The following is an 8324-nucleotide window of genomic DNA, read 5'->3' as shown; positions in this document are numbered from 1 at the left end:
AGATTGAAATAAAACATTTGAGACAAAAATAAAACTTAATTCAAATATTAAAAAAGGTAAAATATACTTTCTATCTTTCAAGTTTGATAAAAGTTTCAAAAATACTCCTAAAATTGAAACAAAATAGAACTTAGAGGTATTTTTGAAACTTTTACCAAACTTTAAGGACAAAAAATATACTTTACCCTGTTAAAAACTATTAACATTAATATATTCAGAGTTATAATCTATGCAATAAACACCTAAAATTTTCTTAATTATTATTTGAAATTGAAATGAAGTAATTGATTTAAAATTCATAGAAGTAAACCTACAAATTTAACAAAGTCAACAAACCTCTAAGATAGTGTAATCATTTAGATAAACACATAAAAAACTATTATTAAATAATTAAAAATTTAATATGTACTCAATTTTTTCAAGTAATATTAAAATTATTTTTCATCCTAAATTATAAATTTTAACTCTTAATTCTAACAAAATAAAAAAATCGAAATATAATTTTCAAATCACCAAGTTTGATGAGGAGATACTTGAAAGTATCTTGGTTGAATCCACACTGCTTTTAAGTTACAGTTGCGGCTATCACATCCTTCTTGTGGATCTAGAGGAGGGAGTACTTTCTTCTCTTTGTAAATTATGCTGCACTGAGCAGGTTCATTCTGTTCTACAAATTTAGTCCCACATGTAGATATAGACCATGTAATAGAAGACGAATTTGATCCAAAATTGTTCTTCATTCGAATGAAGAAGGACTGTAAAAATTTTTCCGTGTTCCATCTTACATACTTAACTGGTTTCTTATCACCTAACCATGACGGTGGAAATTCATTAAATTTAGATTCCGTACTCTTAGAAACCAGATGATAGAATTCCCATGTTACCTTCCCATCAACCGAAATAAATGTGAGTAATTTAGATGAATCATGAAAAATATGAAAAACCCCATTGTGATAAATAGCCATATCAAGTTCACCAGAACACGTTTCATATTCATACTCCAACCATTCTTTATAGCCTCGAAAAAGCAACCGTACCTCCAATTTGCTGCTACTTTTAGCATTATTCTTGGTAGCTACAGCCACAATGCAATAGTGGCTAGTAGGAGCAGAAGAAAAAGTTGCCACGTATGATTCCGGTAGCTCCAATAAAGGATAGTTTGGAAGAGATTCTTGTTCTAGAGAAAGGACAGAAGAAAAACATAAACCCCTTTTTGAATAGAAGTAACCACCCTTCATGAGATGCCATGCAAATTGCTCCCTCCAATTCCTCAAATCTGAGTTTGTAAATAATCCCCTTGTCTCTGCTTTGCAAGATACAGATAGGAGAGTATTCGCCATAGATGAGCAACCATGGATGCCCGTGCATGGATTCAACCACAGCTGTGGACCATGTGGAAGCAGAGCGCCAATTCCTGCAAACGGCACGGAAGCTGAGAAGATCGATGAGTCCTAGCTCATCCGCAACGAGCGACAGAAGATCCTGAGGAAGATCGCTAGCGCCTCCTGACATTTTAACTTGGATGGATCGATCTCGAAAGCAATCTGAAACATCAAAATTTTGTTGATCGAAAGAATGGATACATGGTTCTCTGTTATACTATTCACTTTTTGATTCAGTGACGATGATTTGAGAAAGACATTTATTTACTTTTATATAGAGGATATAGTTAGACTATAAGTCAATTTCATTCTGTATTCTTTCTGTAGTAGTTTGCGATCCAAATTTAAAATTCAACGAACATAAAAGATCATATCGGATTTTGTTGGATCTAATTTTTAAAATGAATCAAATTTAATTTCAAAATTATGGGATATTTTTTTTTACAAAACATAAGAACCAAAATTTGTTAAATGAGGAATCAAAAATATATTTTGAAAAGCTAAAGAATTTAAATTAAATGATAAATCCTGCTAAAGATGAGTTGAACTAAAAAAAAAATTACATAATAATTGATTTTTATTGATTAAATATTAACTCTCTTATCTATTTAAATAAGTATTAAAAATTTAAATTATTCACTTGCAGATTTTAAAGACTACATTACTAATGCATGAGATTACGTGTGGTTTTTAATTTCAAACCCAAGATTCAAGCACTCTAATATAAAATCATAGAAACTTATTCACTATTGAGCTCCGGTACCTGGAGCCGTAAGGCCAACCGAAAGAAAAAGAACAATTCAATCAATCCTCCCAAGTAGTGTAAATTAGAATTATTTTAGAATTAGCATCCAACGCAATTTTTGTCTATTTTATACTAGAACAAGGCGACTTCTTACAAAAAAAAAAGTCATCCACGTCGGTCTCTGTCCATACATAAAATAATCTATTGCGTCTCCTTCCTTGTATTCTCCATCCATAGTTAACGAAAAAATCTGATGTGGTACTTACCGGTACTAATCTAAAAGTTAGTTCAGAGTTAAGTGTCAACGTAGATTAGAAGAAATGGATAGGGATCGATTTGTCCCCCTGTCACATTCAAAAAGCGGCGTTGTTTATGGGTTAAAGAGAGAGGAAACGTTAACTTCGATGGTCCTCTGGTTCCCCGACCTCTCCACATACTACTCGTATTCGAAACAACAATAACGAAACCCTAAGACATCATAGTCGGAAGTGGAGAATGTTGCTCATCCTCCGACCTGCGAGTGGGAGGCGATAATTTGAGTTGTAGCATGAACTCTAGTGAGAATGTTGGAGGTCAAAAGAAGAAAAGATGGGTCTCCTCAAAGTGCTATTGCGAGTCTCATGCTATTCAATTCATGTCTGGGACCAAAAATAATTCAAATAGGTTATTCTTACGTTGCCCTAACTTCAAGGTATGTTCATGGACAGTTATGTGTTGATTTTGTTCAATTCTGTACTTACTTCAAGGTATGTTTATGGTTTTAATGTTTTTTTGTTTAATTATAGATTGCAGAAGCTCATTGCTCATTCTTTGTATGGCTAGATGATTATATTTCTTTGTTTAATGAGTATGCTTTGAAGACAATATCAAAGGGGTATTGCCGCAGAAGCAACATCGATTTGAAGGTCTAAGTGATGCGGTGAATGACAAAGTGGAAGAGCTAGAAATTAGGTTGATTGGATTAGAAAATCAATTGGAGAAGAGTAGAAAAAATAGGTAAAAGTAGATGCTTGGGGTTAGATTGTAGTATTTTTGCATTTTTTGGTGGGGTTATGGTTACCTGTTTATTTAAGATAACTGTGTATGCAACTTGATGAATAATTTTAGGTTATCTAAGAGTTTTGTGTTACAAGATGAAATTGTGTATGTAAACATTGTGGATATTAAATGAAGATGAATTATTGTTATCACTGTTTAAAGTTTCTTCTCAAATCTTAATCCAAATTAGTGCAACAAATATTTGTACATATAGCATGGATTCAAGTAATTTCATGTAAAGCATAGCAGTTCATACCATTATATTCATATTGTCACCAAACATATAATTCATCTGTTCACAGTTCACCTATCATTGTAGAGGCCAACATGGCCCTAAATAAAACAACTAATATATATATTGGAATAATTGTATCACTTCAAACTAAAGAGTCAAAATACCAAAACAATAATAACACATTTCTATATCCCTATTAGCATTATCACCCCTGTTTAGGAGGCCTGAGTCTTGGAGGCTTGAAGTCAGGTGTTGGCACAAATTTTAAAAGTCTTGATGCAATAGTTGAAGTTGCAGCAGCCATCGTCCCTTGAGAAATTACATCATGAGTGTTTCGTGGACTTGTCTTCTCAACTATTGAGTCATTCGATTGGTTCTGTGAGGTATGCGGCATCAGGTTTGGAGTTTGGGAAGGTTGAGATTTCAACCATAAGGTTGGTCCTGGTGCTGGTATGGGTGGAGGCACAAAACATGGAGCTGGTGACCTAATAATTTGGTGCTTCTTTAAATGGTGTAAGCTTGCCATTGGAGTTTTTTCCTACAGCCAGTAACAAATTTACTTTAACAATTATATAAATGACTAAGTCTATAGAATTGAGTTGTAATAATATGCAGCATGAAACATGTTTTAATTTTTTTTTAAAAAGAAAAAAATGACCTTCTCAGCTTGTGGTGCAGACTGTGATACTCGAATTTCTTTTCTTTAATTTTGAGTCGCTGTGCCAGTTCTGATAGACTTTTTGGGCAGGTTCTTCTTGGCTTTTCTTGTTTTGGCCTATGACAAATCAATATGTTATAGAAAGCAAGCAACAAAATAGTATAAGTGTATAACATATATTCCTAAACCCTAGACTCACCACAGAATCTAACATTGGCCCTCCTGTTGTGGTATTTTCATTGACATCAGTGGTGCTTTCATGACCATCTTAAACCTAATCATTGACAGGAGAAAAAAAAATCCACAACTCAACCCTCATCTAAATCTAATTAGGACATATAATAAAGTAAAGAAGTTAATGTTTGGCACAACTCAATTCCCAAACACAGACATTGTACCTAATCAGTGTTTGTTATTGGATTAGTGCTTGTTGCTGGATCAGTTGATGAATTCTGGTTTGTTGTTTTCTTTTGTGCTCGTCTCTCCTTTTTAGTCATAGGCTTCCAATTGGGATTTTGTGCTGCATTTTGACATGTCTTGTAGTAATGACTTTTTTTGCCACACTTAAAGCAAGTAACAACGAATGTCTTCTTTGCCTTAGTGGTGCTCATCTCTCTCTCAACTGGATCAGTTCTTCTCTTCAACTTGGGTCTATGAGCAGCTCTCTTGATTATGGGAGGCAGTGGCCTTGGTGCATCGGTAGGTGTCTAGTACTCTTCACTGTTGACTGGTTTAATGCAATGTGAATAAGTTGACCTGATGGCATCCATAGTTAGCCACTTATAGACAAAGTCCTCAGCCTTAAGACCCATTTTAGCTAGTGCTGCTACTGCATGTCTATAAGGCATTCCTATGGACAATATCCAAGTTATGCAGAATTAGAAAAAGACAATGGACAGTTAGCAACAAACCAATAATTATAAAACCAATTTTTTTTCAAACAAGCCTTAGTATGGCTACAGCAATTAAACTTTAGCACATGACTATGCAATAACTATGAAACCAAACTTATCAGTCAATTGCCAAACATTGCATGTGCATATCCTTTTGTGAAGATTAACACCAACTTTATGATTTTAGGAATGAACCTCAAAAAAACTCTTTTTGAATCACGGGTCTATATAGCTCTCCATTTATGGCTCTTAGGTTTGATAAATTGATCCAATTTCTTATGTTGTACTGGAACAAGCGGTCCAATGTGAGCCTCCAACTTCTTCTTGTGCATTGCTATCTTTCTCATTATGTAACACCGTAATCCTTCACACATCGTCAAAATAGGCTTTTCCATGTGTTCCACGATCTTTGCATTCCATACTTCACACATGTTGTTAGTGATATTGTCCACTTTCGACTCATGACTAAATAACGCCTTACATCAAATAGCTGGCTCAAATTTTTTCATATATTCCCATGCTGGTGCACTTACTTGCTTTAACTTCTCCATTGCAGCACTGAATTCATTGTGTGTGATGCACTTTGTACATTCCCAAACCTACTGTTTCGTCTCTTCATCTTTGAAGTGCTTGATGAAGTTCTTCCAGATATGTAGCACACAGATCCTGTGATGAGCTCTCGGAAAAACCTCTTTCAAAGCTAATGACAACCCCTAAATTAGTCCAAAGACATGACAAATTGAAGTTCTATTGGCACAGATTACATTACATTAAACAGATAATAGCAAACTCATGAACAAATTAATACCCATAGCAGGGTATACCAATGTAGAAGCATATGATCAAAGTCATAGCATAGTGTGAAAGTACATGACATGAAAGTCATCAAACAGTTAAGGTCCCAAATACTAACATAGCAGATTATAACAAAAAAAAAATATCATAGTCATCAGTGACTTGACAAGAAAAACAACAACAAAACAGAGTACATCATACATAAATCATCAACAAGTAGCCAATCAAATTACATGACATAAAAAACAAGTAAGAGTATATGACATTAAACAACTTAATATATTAGGATATAGAGTTGACCTTTTGTTGATCGGAGATAAAATTCAATCCCAGTTCAGTGCAATCTCCTGGATCGACCCACCCCCATGTGTCTTTACATTCGTTCGGAACCACAACATACGCAATAACAAAAAAAATGGTTATTAGCATCTTGCCCTACTGCAGATAACAACTGTCCACCATAGTAACATTTGAGGAAGCACCCATCCAACCCGATTAGAGGCCTGCACCCATATTTAAAACCCCTTTTACATACATCCAAACTTATATATAATCTGTCGAACAGTGACATTGACTCTGACTGAGGTATGACATCAATCATAGCTGTACTCCCTGGATTACTCCTGTGTAGTTCTATCAGATAGTCACGGATCTTTCTATATTGAGCTTGTTCGTTGCCTATAACTATCTCTCTAGCCGCCTTCAGTCCCCTACTTATCATTTTATCACTAGTGTGTACATTGTAATTCTCAGTCATGTATTCCCTAGCTTGTTTAGGCTTTAAGTCAGGCTGAGTGAGTAGCCTCTTGACCAACTTCGATGTCACCCATTGTCTATCAGCTAGATTACTACCAAAATTTCTAACACAACTATACTCATTCACCAATGTCTTCACCTGATAACAACCCCCAGCACTGTTCCAAGAGGTCAGAATCAACCAATGACACTGCTCTCCTGCACATGTAGCCTTACCCTCTTATTTTCATTCTTTAGATACACTACATCCTTCCCTTCATACACAAAATAGTCCTTTAGTGCATTCTTAAAACTTTCCATTGTGATGAATGTTTGCCCCACCTTAAACTCAACCTTCCCATATTTTGTCTCCTCATTGAAAGCATCAAATGCAATCTTGCTTTCATCATCATCTGACACTGAACTTTTAAATGCTTCACTCTCATATTCATAAGGCTTGTCATAATCTGAGTCTAATTCTTCTCCGAATATTTCAGAATTAGAACCCATTGTATTCCTAGCCAGTCCATTTTCAGACCCCACATCACCCCCTGCTTTAGGCCCTTCATCTTCTGCACATTCTACTCCAGTTTTTTCATTCCTCGGAATATGTGTCCTCCTCCTACCTGAATACTTCTTGGAAGCCCGTTTCTTAGCTGTCTTTGGAGAATAACCTGGACCACCTTTACTTGGTCCAGCCTTATCCCTACTATTTGGGCCACTCTTGATTAATTTTCTATTTGGGCCAGACTTCACCTCACCAGCTGAGCCCTGCCTAGCTCTCTTCCTTGGTGATACCATTTTTTCTTTTTTCTTCAATCTCTCCTTCCTTCTCCGTTCCTTACTGTCTTCACTGCTATGAGTATCTTCATATTCCGGAGGAGGTGGCTTGTATGGCTCATCCTCAGTTGTTTCATACCCATCATTTGAGGATGATGAGTCACTCAAAATAACCTCCTTAGCTTGCTTCTCCTCGTCCACAACTTCTGGCACACTAACCGGATGATCAACATAGATATAAATTTCATTTGTCTTCTTGTTTTTACTCTTGTTATTCCTTATATCATTTATCTCAATATCACCCCTCATTACATGTAAGCCAAATTCTAAGTCAGGTGCCGTGCTATCAAACCAAAACATAGTCTTGTACTCTGTGTAACCCAACTCCTTCAGTAACGCTCCAAAATCAAAGAAGTTCACCAAATCAATGTCTAAAGGTGGCTACTTCTTCACTTTTCTATCACCATATTCTAATTTACCCTGTGAATTTCTCTTAAATTTTTTTTCATGATGAAAAATAGAAACTACTTTAAACTTATCCATCTACAAATTACTACTACTAATCAAAATCCAGTTAATGAAATTTTATCTCACTGTGCCAGTGATCTAAACTATTGACAAGCAACATTATTTATTTACCAAATTAGTTAAAAAAACTTCAAATTCCATTCACGAAAATAACATTTTTAAAAAAGCACAACCAGACAAACCATTTTAACACCACTGAACACTCCAACACCAACATGCAAGGAATAGAGTTTGGATAGTACTAAATTTTTAGATGATCAAATCCGTCACTAACCTGAACGGCGACAAAAGCTACGTCCACTCTACGACGTTAGTAACTTCGTCAATGGTGCAGTTACAAGCGTCTTCCAAGTCTTTCTTAGCGGTCTTGTCAGCACCAATACTAACTACTTTTACCAATGTCTATCTTTTCGTGTGAAGAAGGTTACAGAGGTTTTGGTTATTCTGTAAATACGAGTTAGGACTTGGGCAGTTATATGGGTGAGAATGACGTTTTCTTCCTCTTTAACCTAGAAACGACGCCTTTTTAAATGTG

The sequence above is a fragment of the Arachis ipaensis genome, chromosome B03 (assembly GCF_000816755.2).
Source record: "Arachis ipaensis cultivar K30076 chromosome B03, Araip1.1, whole genome shotgun sequence".
NCBI classification, from domain to species: domain Eukaryota; kingdom Viridiplantae; phylum Streptophyta; class Magnoliopsida; order Fabales; family Fabaceae; genus Arachis; species Arachis ipaensis.
The sequence above is the reverse complement of the archived record's forward strand: the minus strand, read 5'-3'. Positions refer to the sequence as shown.